We start from the raw sequence: 9,429 nt of genomic DNA, 5'->3' as shown, positions 1-9,429 counted from the left end.
AGGCAACTCTGTTGGGAGCTTATTTTGCAAATGGGAGCTCAACCCAGGTCTCAAGAAACCTGGGAAGAAACCATTCAAATAATTTAAAGAGATTCTACCATAATGAACTCACTATAAGCAAAAATTGGAAATTCATCTTAGAGTTTGAAAGATGTTATATTTACCCCCAGACTAGCACTGAAGATACCTTACTGGAATTTGTATAATTCTTGCTCCCTTGATCTTGCCCAGGTCAGTGCGACTTGAGAGCTGGCCATGGTAGGGGCATGATAATTTTACAAGAAGATATCCCAGATGTCTAAACCATCCCCTGGACATACCTCCCTTATCCTACCCCCAAGCCTACTTTCAAAACCCCTTGGATCTGAAAGGAGCTGAAAGGAGTTGAAAGGAGAGTATTTGAAGATACCAGAAAGAGAGACTGGTATATTTCTTTTTTTAAAGTACTAAACATATCTTACTAATTGGCATATTCATAAACCTGCTAATTTCCCCCCAACCCCAGACCCTGCTAGCTTTTATACTGAACCTATAAAACTGGAACTTTCAATGAAACACTGCCTCGACTCTTGTAAAATGCTCTTCTTTGTATTCAGCCTGCAACAACAATGAGGGAAATGGCAACCAGAGTTTCAACTAAAACCAAAATGATAAATTTGTTAATTTTCCAGACATCATTTCTGACTAGATCAATTCGTATGGCCTCAGCTTATGATTGCCTTCATATAAGTTGAACTCGGGCGTTGACAACTTCCATAAACTCTCTGTCAATGAGAAATACCCGTTATGTGTAAAATTTAATGCTTAATATGGTTTTTATTTTACTGCCAAAGGGATCAGCGTAGCTGAGATGATTTAAGCACTCAATGAGATTCAAGGGAAGCTTCGTAGTAAAATGAAAAGCAATTCCTGAATCTTCTTTGCAAATTCTGGGTTTACTAAGCAGAAATATTTCTCCCCTCTGACAGTTTTTCTCTAAGGATGGGGAACATTCAAAAGCAAAGACTGTCAACTTTAAAACCACAAAAGAAAGAGACGGAGGCAGACAAATAAAGTCTCTCTGTGATATGATGGGCAAAGATATAACAGATTGATCTCCACAAGGAATGCACTGGACTTGGATGACTTGGCCAAATCAATCTCTCCTTAGTTCATTTGACCTGCCTTTTGGGAACAATAGGGAGATGTTGCAAGATCAAATAGTATATAGATGGCTGAGCAACATTAAAATTGTTAATTTACACCAATGTCTTCATTCATGAAGATAGCAATGTCATGGGATCATTTGGAAGTATCAATGGTCTACCAAGAAGAGAGTCTCCTAAGTTCATAGACACAACTACGTATTGATGCAATTACCTCTAGCTTGGGGGCAAAGGATGGAATTTTTTGGAAAAGTAAGCACAGCATTGAAACTGCCACTCTACCCTACACATCTATGATCATCACAACTCTTGGTACCATCATGAGTTTCCCCGTGTGCTTCAGCCAATTGGATGGCACAAGAGAAATGAAATATAACAAGCATTCATTGGTGGATTGCAATTCAGGACTGGTAGTTGGCAATCCATTTCACATGTGTATTACACATTGTATGAAGGAACAGATGCACTTTGTTACAGATTTGAACTTCAGGATCTTCTGCAGGAATAAAATGTTCAGTGTAATGTATAGAATACAGAGAGTCCCTGTTAACCTACAAAGGCTTTATTAATTGCAGTTGCCTATGTGTTATACAGTCATGGTGACACACACAGGCATACTCGTTTGCTTCATTGATCCTTGCCTAAGTGATGCACAGGGATTGTGGAAGATAGGAGTGGTCTATACCATGCAAAAATAGGGGGTCTTCCAATCAGTTCCCTGTCCAGTTTTTTTTCCCCCCTATCCTTTGCCAGTGACATTCCATCACATGTCTCTTCAGCTGTCCTTTCCTTAGCCTTTTTGGTCGCCAGGTCAGACATGACTTGCCGCATGGCTGTTAAGTTTCTTAACTCAAGTCACTGTTTCAGAGTTGACTTTATTTATTATTCATTTATTTATATATCAAATTTGTCACTGCTCATCTCATTGAAACGACTCTGGGCAATTTACGAAACAGTAAAATCAATTAAAATTACAATATACAATAATCTTAAATAAATAGAGAATAAATAGATCCAAGGATAGATGTTAAAATTGGCAGTCACTCAGGGAACATCATCAAGGTGCCAGACACCCCCAGGATGGGTAAGATTGTTGTCACCCCATGCAAGCTGGCAGAGCCAGGTCTTTAATCCTTTCTGGAAAGCCGGGAGAGTAGGCGCCTGCCACATCTCTGGGGGGAGACTATTCCAAAGGGTGGGGGCAATGGCAGAGAAGGTTCTCCTCCTGGGACCCACCAGCTGACATTCGCTTGCTGATGGGGTCCGCAACATGCCCCCTCTGCCTGTCCAGGTGGGACGGGTTGATGTAATGGGGATGAGACGGTCCCTCAGGCAACCTGGACCCATGCCATGTAGGGCTTTAATGGTAATAACCAACACTTTGAATTGGACCCAGAAGCAGACTGGCACCCAATGCAGCTTGCGCAGCAAAGTTGTTATCTGTGTTGTTCTTGGGGCACCCAAGACTGTCTGCATGGCCACATTTTGAATCAGCTGTAGCTTCCAGATAAACTTCAAAGGTAGCCCCATGTAAAGCGCATTGCAATAGTCTAGCCAAGAGATGACCAGGGCGTGAGTGAGTGACTGGAAAGCCTCCTGGTCTAGGAAAGGGCACAACTGGTGCACCACATGAAGGTGGGCAAAGGCCCTTCTGGCCACGACTGCCACCTGCTCCTCAGGCAGTAGTCGCGAGCCCAGGAGGACCCCCAGGTTACACACCGGGTCTGTTTGGGGCAGGGCCACCCCATCCAAAACCAAGAATGGCAAATCCTCGGATACAGAGGGGCTTCCAATCCACAGCCAGGGTTGCCAGGGTTCAGCTAAAGCCTGCTGTTCCTGATTTGTTCAGCTTGCATGCCCCTATATATAGACATATTCTTCTCTAAAGTCAAATTCTGGTCCATCTACTTCTCCTAAATGTTTACTTCTTATAACAAATTTTCATTTTTTTTTAAATGGGCTCCAGGCAGATTAAAGCCTGAGCCAACTCCACAAAAAAAATGCAAGGTTTTTGTTGGAGGTGTATGTATGTATATATGGATGGATGTGTACCAGTCCTTGGGATTATTTGATTTAGGATATAAAAAGGAGTTTCTCATCTTCTTCCTTCATTTTTGCAATCATTAAATACAATTTCTTTACCTCCTTCTTTTCTCTATATTGATTTTTCATCCCACAATTGTGCAGAGAGCAATAATGAACACTTAACAACCACCTTTAACATAAATAAGTGATTGTGGTCACAAATCTTCCATCTTCAGGCAACTGGGGTCTGTCTGCGTGTGTGTTTGTGTGTGTGTGTGTGTGTCTGTGAGAGAGAGAGAGAGAGAGAGAGAGAGAGAGAGAGAGAGAGAGAAAGGCAGAACATTAGAAGAAACTGGTTTTTTAGGGCTGGAACAAAACAGTGGCATTCCAGGGATAACCCATTTCAGGAAAAGCTGAATGATATGACATAAATTAAAAATCATTGGCCTGTATTTATCTTATAGTTCCAGGGCTTTATCACACTAGTAAAATATGTCTTTAACCTCAGTTTATTCACCTGGTCTACTTTTTTTTTTTTAATGGCTTTCAGATTTTATTTGGATTTATTATTTCTTGTTTTATTATGTTCTCTATATCTTGAAAACTGGCAACAGTCATCGTGGCTTCCAACAGGATGCAACTGTAATAAACAAACAAACAAACAATAAATAAGTATAGCAATGGATTTTGCAGGTCCTCTTTTTTTAAAAAAAATGTGCTAAAGTAATTTGCAAAATAAAACTATACATGCGTATGGTAGAATTAATGAAGTCATATTACGTGCAACTTAATAATCATCGTAGCAAGACTTCTGGGGAAGAAATAGCAAACTGAAAATGGCTCTGCTAAGAGCAGAGCTGACGACCGTGGCGGAATGAAGAGCTGGTGATTGGACTGACTCCTCGCGATTCCTCTCCGGACAAGGAGAGGACTTGGGATCACCCCCAAGTGCTCCAGAAAGTTGCTCCTTGTGAGGAGACCACAGGACAGTGGTCTCCGGCAGGTTAGAGCTCTGGGAGATGAAGGAATAGCCATCTTTGCCCAAACCATGGTTGGTGCCTTTCCAAAGAACACTGGGTTCGCATACTTCCTTTCTTAATCACTTTTGGAAATTGCTTATTAACTGCTTTTCAGATATTAAGAACCTTCAGAACAGCAAGTTTTACTACACTGGGTGAGTTTCCTTCAATCCTTAGTGAAAGAAATTTTATACAAGTTTAAGGATTTTTTAAAAAAAAATTTTTTTTTTTGAATAAACAGCAAAAGGGTGATTAGAACTTTGATTTTGGAAAGTTACAAATGGACTTAGGGTCTGATGGATTTGAAATAAGATTTTGAAACTAGTTATAAGAATCCTTCCTGTGGGAAAATGCTGTTGTTTCTGAATACTTACATATGATGAGATGGGATTTTGAAGATTGGCTACTAGAGGGAACCAGAAGGAATTTAAGATTACAATTAAAGGAGGAGAACAGTTATATTTGACTTACTAATACAGAATAGAGCAAAATACTTTAACATTGGATGTACAGAAGGATATTTGTGAACAATGGACCCAGAAGTTAATTTTAAAAATGTCTGCCATTATAGATAAACTGTGTGTAAAAGATGCTATGGAAAAGGAGTAACTTTTACTGGACAGGACTGAGATGAGACCGATTTGAAAGTGGATTTAAAAATGACAGGCTATAGGAGTGATGTGGAAGGAGATGCTACACTGGTTATACAAATGAAACTGGTTGATGTCTTACCAACCAAAAGAGTGACCTGGATAACTTTCTTATTTTGGATTTACAAAAGAGACTTGTTATAAGTTTTGAAGAATTCTGTGAGAAGGAACAAAGAAAAAAGAAGAAGAAATAAATTTCTAGGACATTATTTGAGGGGATTAAGGATCAATCTTGTTAAAAGTCAAGGGAGTAAAGTAAAGTTTGTAGGAAAATACTTTCATGTTGTTTAATGCAACTCTCCAATGGCTAACTAAGGCAGGGCATTCTAGTTGAGATTTAGTGACAACATGCTAAACGTGTAAGGGTGAATTCATGTGGTCCTGATCCCATAGATTGTTCACTACAGTATAGATCATGAGTAGAGAATACCTATTCTGTAGGTCATGTGATATGGGAATAGTTTTCCACCAAAGTTTTGTGAGGAATACTTAGAGATAATCTGATTTTTTTTTTTTTGAAAAAGAAAAAAAGAAAAATGATACCCCGTTTGGTCCATGTGTAGGTGTTACATAATATAAAAGCTAAACTTCAAAAGTGTTTTGGAATTAATCTAGTCACCTCTTAATGACATTTTTTTTTTCTTTTCAAGCCCTCTCAGAATATATAACAAAATATACTTCGGTTCATTGTTGTCATATCTTAAATGGTCATTGCCAAAAAATCTGTGTTCTTGCTGAATGCATGTAATTAAGTTGATTTAGATGGTTTTCATTCAGCCAGTTGTGGTTGTATTGTTGTGATTCTTCTTCCCAAAATTGTCTGTTTTGTACTTGTTCATCAAAAAAAAAAAAAGCTAGGATCCTGGTTTGCCCAAACCGAAGTTAGGATACTTGGGAGCTGAAAGGATAAAAGGTGATAAAAGGTTTAGCCTTAGTATCTTAAAAGCAAAGGGTTGAACTGAAAGGCATTCATGCTGTGTATGTCTCTGGGTGTGTGTTTGTGAACATTTGCAAGAAGACAGGTGACACATTGCAATCCAAGCCCACCCTTTTTGTACCTGTATCAACCCCCATGGTTGAATCTTGCTCTGAAGATCAGAGATGGGAAGGAATTTGAAGGCATTTCTATCTTTGATGATCACGATCACATGAGCATGGATTGTTCCTTTTTTCCTTGGCTTATTCATTCATACTCCTCTTTGCTTCCTTGCTAAGGAAAAGTGATTTTCAGATAAAGCTTGGAGTGATTTTTATAAATCTGTCAATGTTCAAAATTACTTTCAGTCAAGCTTTGTAGCAGCATATTCTTAGTCATTTAGAGACATGGAGAGGAAAGCCTTTCTGTAGGCATGTTTCTTTCCTTCCAATATGAATTGAATTGGAATGGGATACATACTTAAGGAGAGAGGATAGTGAGACATTAAGGTCCTGATAACTCTGCTAATGGCAACAGATTCTTCTCACCCCAAATCGTACTGCTGAAAAAAACAGCTTGGATAATTCGGGCTGGATTTTTACAGGAATGGACTTCAAACATTATTTGGTTCTATTAGCCAAAAGAATTTCCCTGATGTCTTTTAAGGCAAGTTGGAAGCCTTTTGTACTAGGATGCAATGGGTGGTTCCTGAGAACTAAGAAAAACAAAATCAAAGACCATCTTCAATGATGGTCTTCATAAATAAGCCTGGAAAGGGGAAAGAGCATGAACTTTGTCCCTCTCACTGTTTGAAATGATAGAATAATAGATTGTATGAGTTGGAAGTGACTTTAGAAGGCTCCTTGCTCAATTCAGAAATCCACTAAACCATCATTAACAAGTAGCCATCAATCCCTTATTTGAAAACCATGAGCAATAGGGAATCCATCAGTGCTCTAGACAGACTATTCCATTCTATTGTTTAATGGATCTAACCCTTTAAAAATCTCCCCATCTTCAGCCTGAATCTCTTTTCTTTTAACTTCTACTCACTGGTCCTTATCATATTCTTGGTTTCAACTGTTCTGCCCCTCTTGTACATAACATCCTTTTTGATTTTTAAAGGGCAGATCCTTTCTTTTCTTTTCTATACCAAACTGGTCTACTCCTTTAACTGTTCCACATACTTAATTTCCAGACCCATTATTAACTGGTCGTTTTCTTCTGAATCTGTTCTACCTTCTCCATGACAGTCTCCAGAAATGGACAAAATACTCCAAATGCCTTGCAACCAGTGCAGACCACAATAGACCTATTATCTCCTTTGATCTGAGTGCCGTGATACTGTTCATGAACCCCAAAATCACAGAGCTGCCCCATCACACTTGCTGATCTTCTGCTGGTGATCCATTAGCACTCCTAGATCCTGCTAGCATGCACTGTGGCCAAGCCTGATTTCCTTTATGTATTTTACCTTTTCCTTCCTTATACTTGTCCCTGTTAAACATCACTCTGTTGGATTTGGCTCTGAGTTGAAGCCTATTGAAGTTATTTTGTACTGTGATTTTTGTCCACTAAGAAATCAGCCAATCCCTGTCTTGGTATTATATGTTTCCTTTATGTATGGAAAGTGATATCATTCAAAAGCTGTGAAGAGTGTCTTCAGAGCCAGTTATGCATTTCTAAGAGGTATGTATTCCAAAACCCATGTGAATCTGTGGAAATTAAAAGAATAAATGACATATTAGAATCCTTCCTTTGTAAGGATTTGCATGCAAATCATATTAACTCTGTACTACTCGAATACCCAGGGAGACTGGGTCTTCCACTCTGCTCCTTCTGGATGAGAAACATTACATAATATTTGGGCTAGCCAACTTCTGTGTAGTTGCTGAGGAAACACAACAGATTATTCAACCATGATGCCTTGGATTGGAGAGGTTCCTGCTAGAGCTTAATCATGTTTTATTAACTTGTGCTTGGGTTTGATATTGGAGTATAAATAAAGATGTGTGTCTGGACCTGGCTTTGAGGGATTTCAAAATCAAACAGGGGCTAATTCTCCAAACCAGACAGGTAGTCATCTTAAATCTGTAGAGGGCTATGCAAACAGTGAGGAAGAGTTTGGAGTGAGCACAGTCTCCATTTCTACATTTAAAGCTTGCACATGAGGAAGATGACCAAAGAGACTTAATGTGATGTCACTAGCTAGGACGCAGCAGAGGTGGGACTTCTTTCATTCTGCTCTGCTTGCCAAAACCATGATAGGTCCAGCACATGGGTGCTGTATGTCCCTACCTCTTGGTTTCTTTGGAGTTCATTCCCACCTGCTCCCCTTTTGATCTTTTAAACCCCTCATTTACTTTCTATTTCATTTTCAGCAAGCTGCCATTAGTAACAGCTTCATCTCTCGGCGGTGACCTTTCTCGGTTGGAAAGACGTCTGGCTTTGCAGAGACCCACTTAGGTTCTAAAGTTGCCAAGCTCCTCTTGGCTCAGTGAAGCTGAGGCAAGACTGCAAGCTGGTTTCACGCCAAGGATGTCCAAGGGGAAAGATCACAGTTGCTTCATTCATTAGCCAGCCACTTTTACAGAGAGGGGGAGAGAGAGAGGGAGGATGGGTGGGTGGGAGGTAAGGAAGGGAGGGAGGAAGGGAGGAGAGGGAGGGATGGAGGAAGGAAGGAAGAGGGGAGAGGGAGGGAGGAAGTGAGGGGGAAAAGGGAAGGAAGGAAGGAAGGAAGGAAGGAAGGAAGGAAGGAAGGAAGGAAGGAAGGAAGGAAGGAAGGAAGGGGGAGCAAAGAAAAAGAAGAGAGCATGAGAAAAGAAATGAGAGTCATTATTATTAGATACTCACATGTCAGACACGTAATGGCCTGCAAATGGCATGGCTTGATGTGCTGGCAGAAACTTTTCCTAACACTTCCCAATTGTGCACTTGCTGGAAATGCACTCAACATAAACATAAAGGTCTGCAATCTGTCAGTTAATATTAATGCGGTCATTTGCTGGGGAACTTGAAATAACATGACGCACTCGGGACGTGCTTCGCTGACCTTTTCGGGAGGGGGAGTGATTCATTAAGCGGTCACTCACTTAGACAGCGCTACCTTTTTGTGCAACAATTAACATTTTAAGGACTTAACTCACTAGTTATCACTCTCTGGTAGAAATATGCACCAAGGTTAACTCAAGACCACTCTCCCCCCTCCCCTTTTCATCATGTTTCAATAAATATAAGAGAAAGACATTCATCCAGGAGTGCAGCATTCCATCTCTAGGCAGAGAGCTATGAAACCCCCTGAGAAATAACGGGCTCTTATCTCATTCCTTGCTGTTTTCTTTGAAATGTCATGAAAACTATGGAACCAGTCCCAGAGTTGTAACAGAATTGAGAGGTACATAGTACTTATAGGATTTGTTCACCAGTAACTTCAATGATACTTGTAGGTGTTTCTGCAGGACCAACTCCCAGGGAAAAGCAACTACCTGAAGTGGAGTAGAAGGATATTTTCATGAAAATATCATTAACCAGGATAAACCTTGGTTTTATTAGTTGCTGAGACCCATGGCAAAGGGAAGGGCTGGCTGGATTTTTAGCCACAGCATTCTCCCATTTCTGGATCCACATGGTACAAAGGAACATTTTGAAGATCTGAAGATGGGTGGGATTAAGAG

At 40.1% G+C, this 9,429-nt stretch overlaps 1 long non-coding RNA gene across 1 annotated transcript; it reads right to left on the bottom strand.

Moving 5' to 3' along the window:
• Positions 1-1,751: 1,751 nt before the first annotated feature.
• LOC148214338 (uncharacterized) lies at positions 1,752-8,752 on the bottom strand. The gene is made up of 4 exons (XR_015798256.1): positions 8,609-8,752; positions 7,230-7,470; positions 5,898-6,049; positions 1,752-3,810 (listed from the first exon to the last, which is right to left on the bottom strand). It is a non-coding gene; the product is annotated as an uncharacterized LOC148214338 (long non-coding RNA).
• Between the last annotated feature and the right edge of the window lie 677 nt (positions 8,753-9,429).

This window comes from Python bivittatus, unplaced genomic scaffold (assembly GCF_059951505.1).
Source record: "Python bivittatus isolate LINGU-HERP-01145 unplaced genomic scaffold, Pbiv_v1 ctg000570_np1212, whole genome shotgun sequence".
NCBI lineage: Eukaryota > Metazoa > Chordata > Lepidosauria > Squamata > Pythonidae > Python > Python bivittatus.
This window is presented reverse-complemented; position numbering and strand designations above follow the sequence as displayed.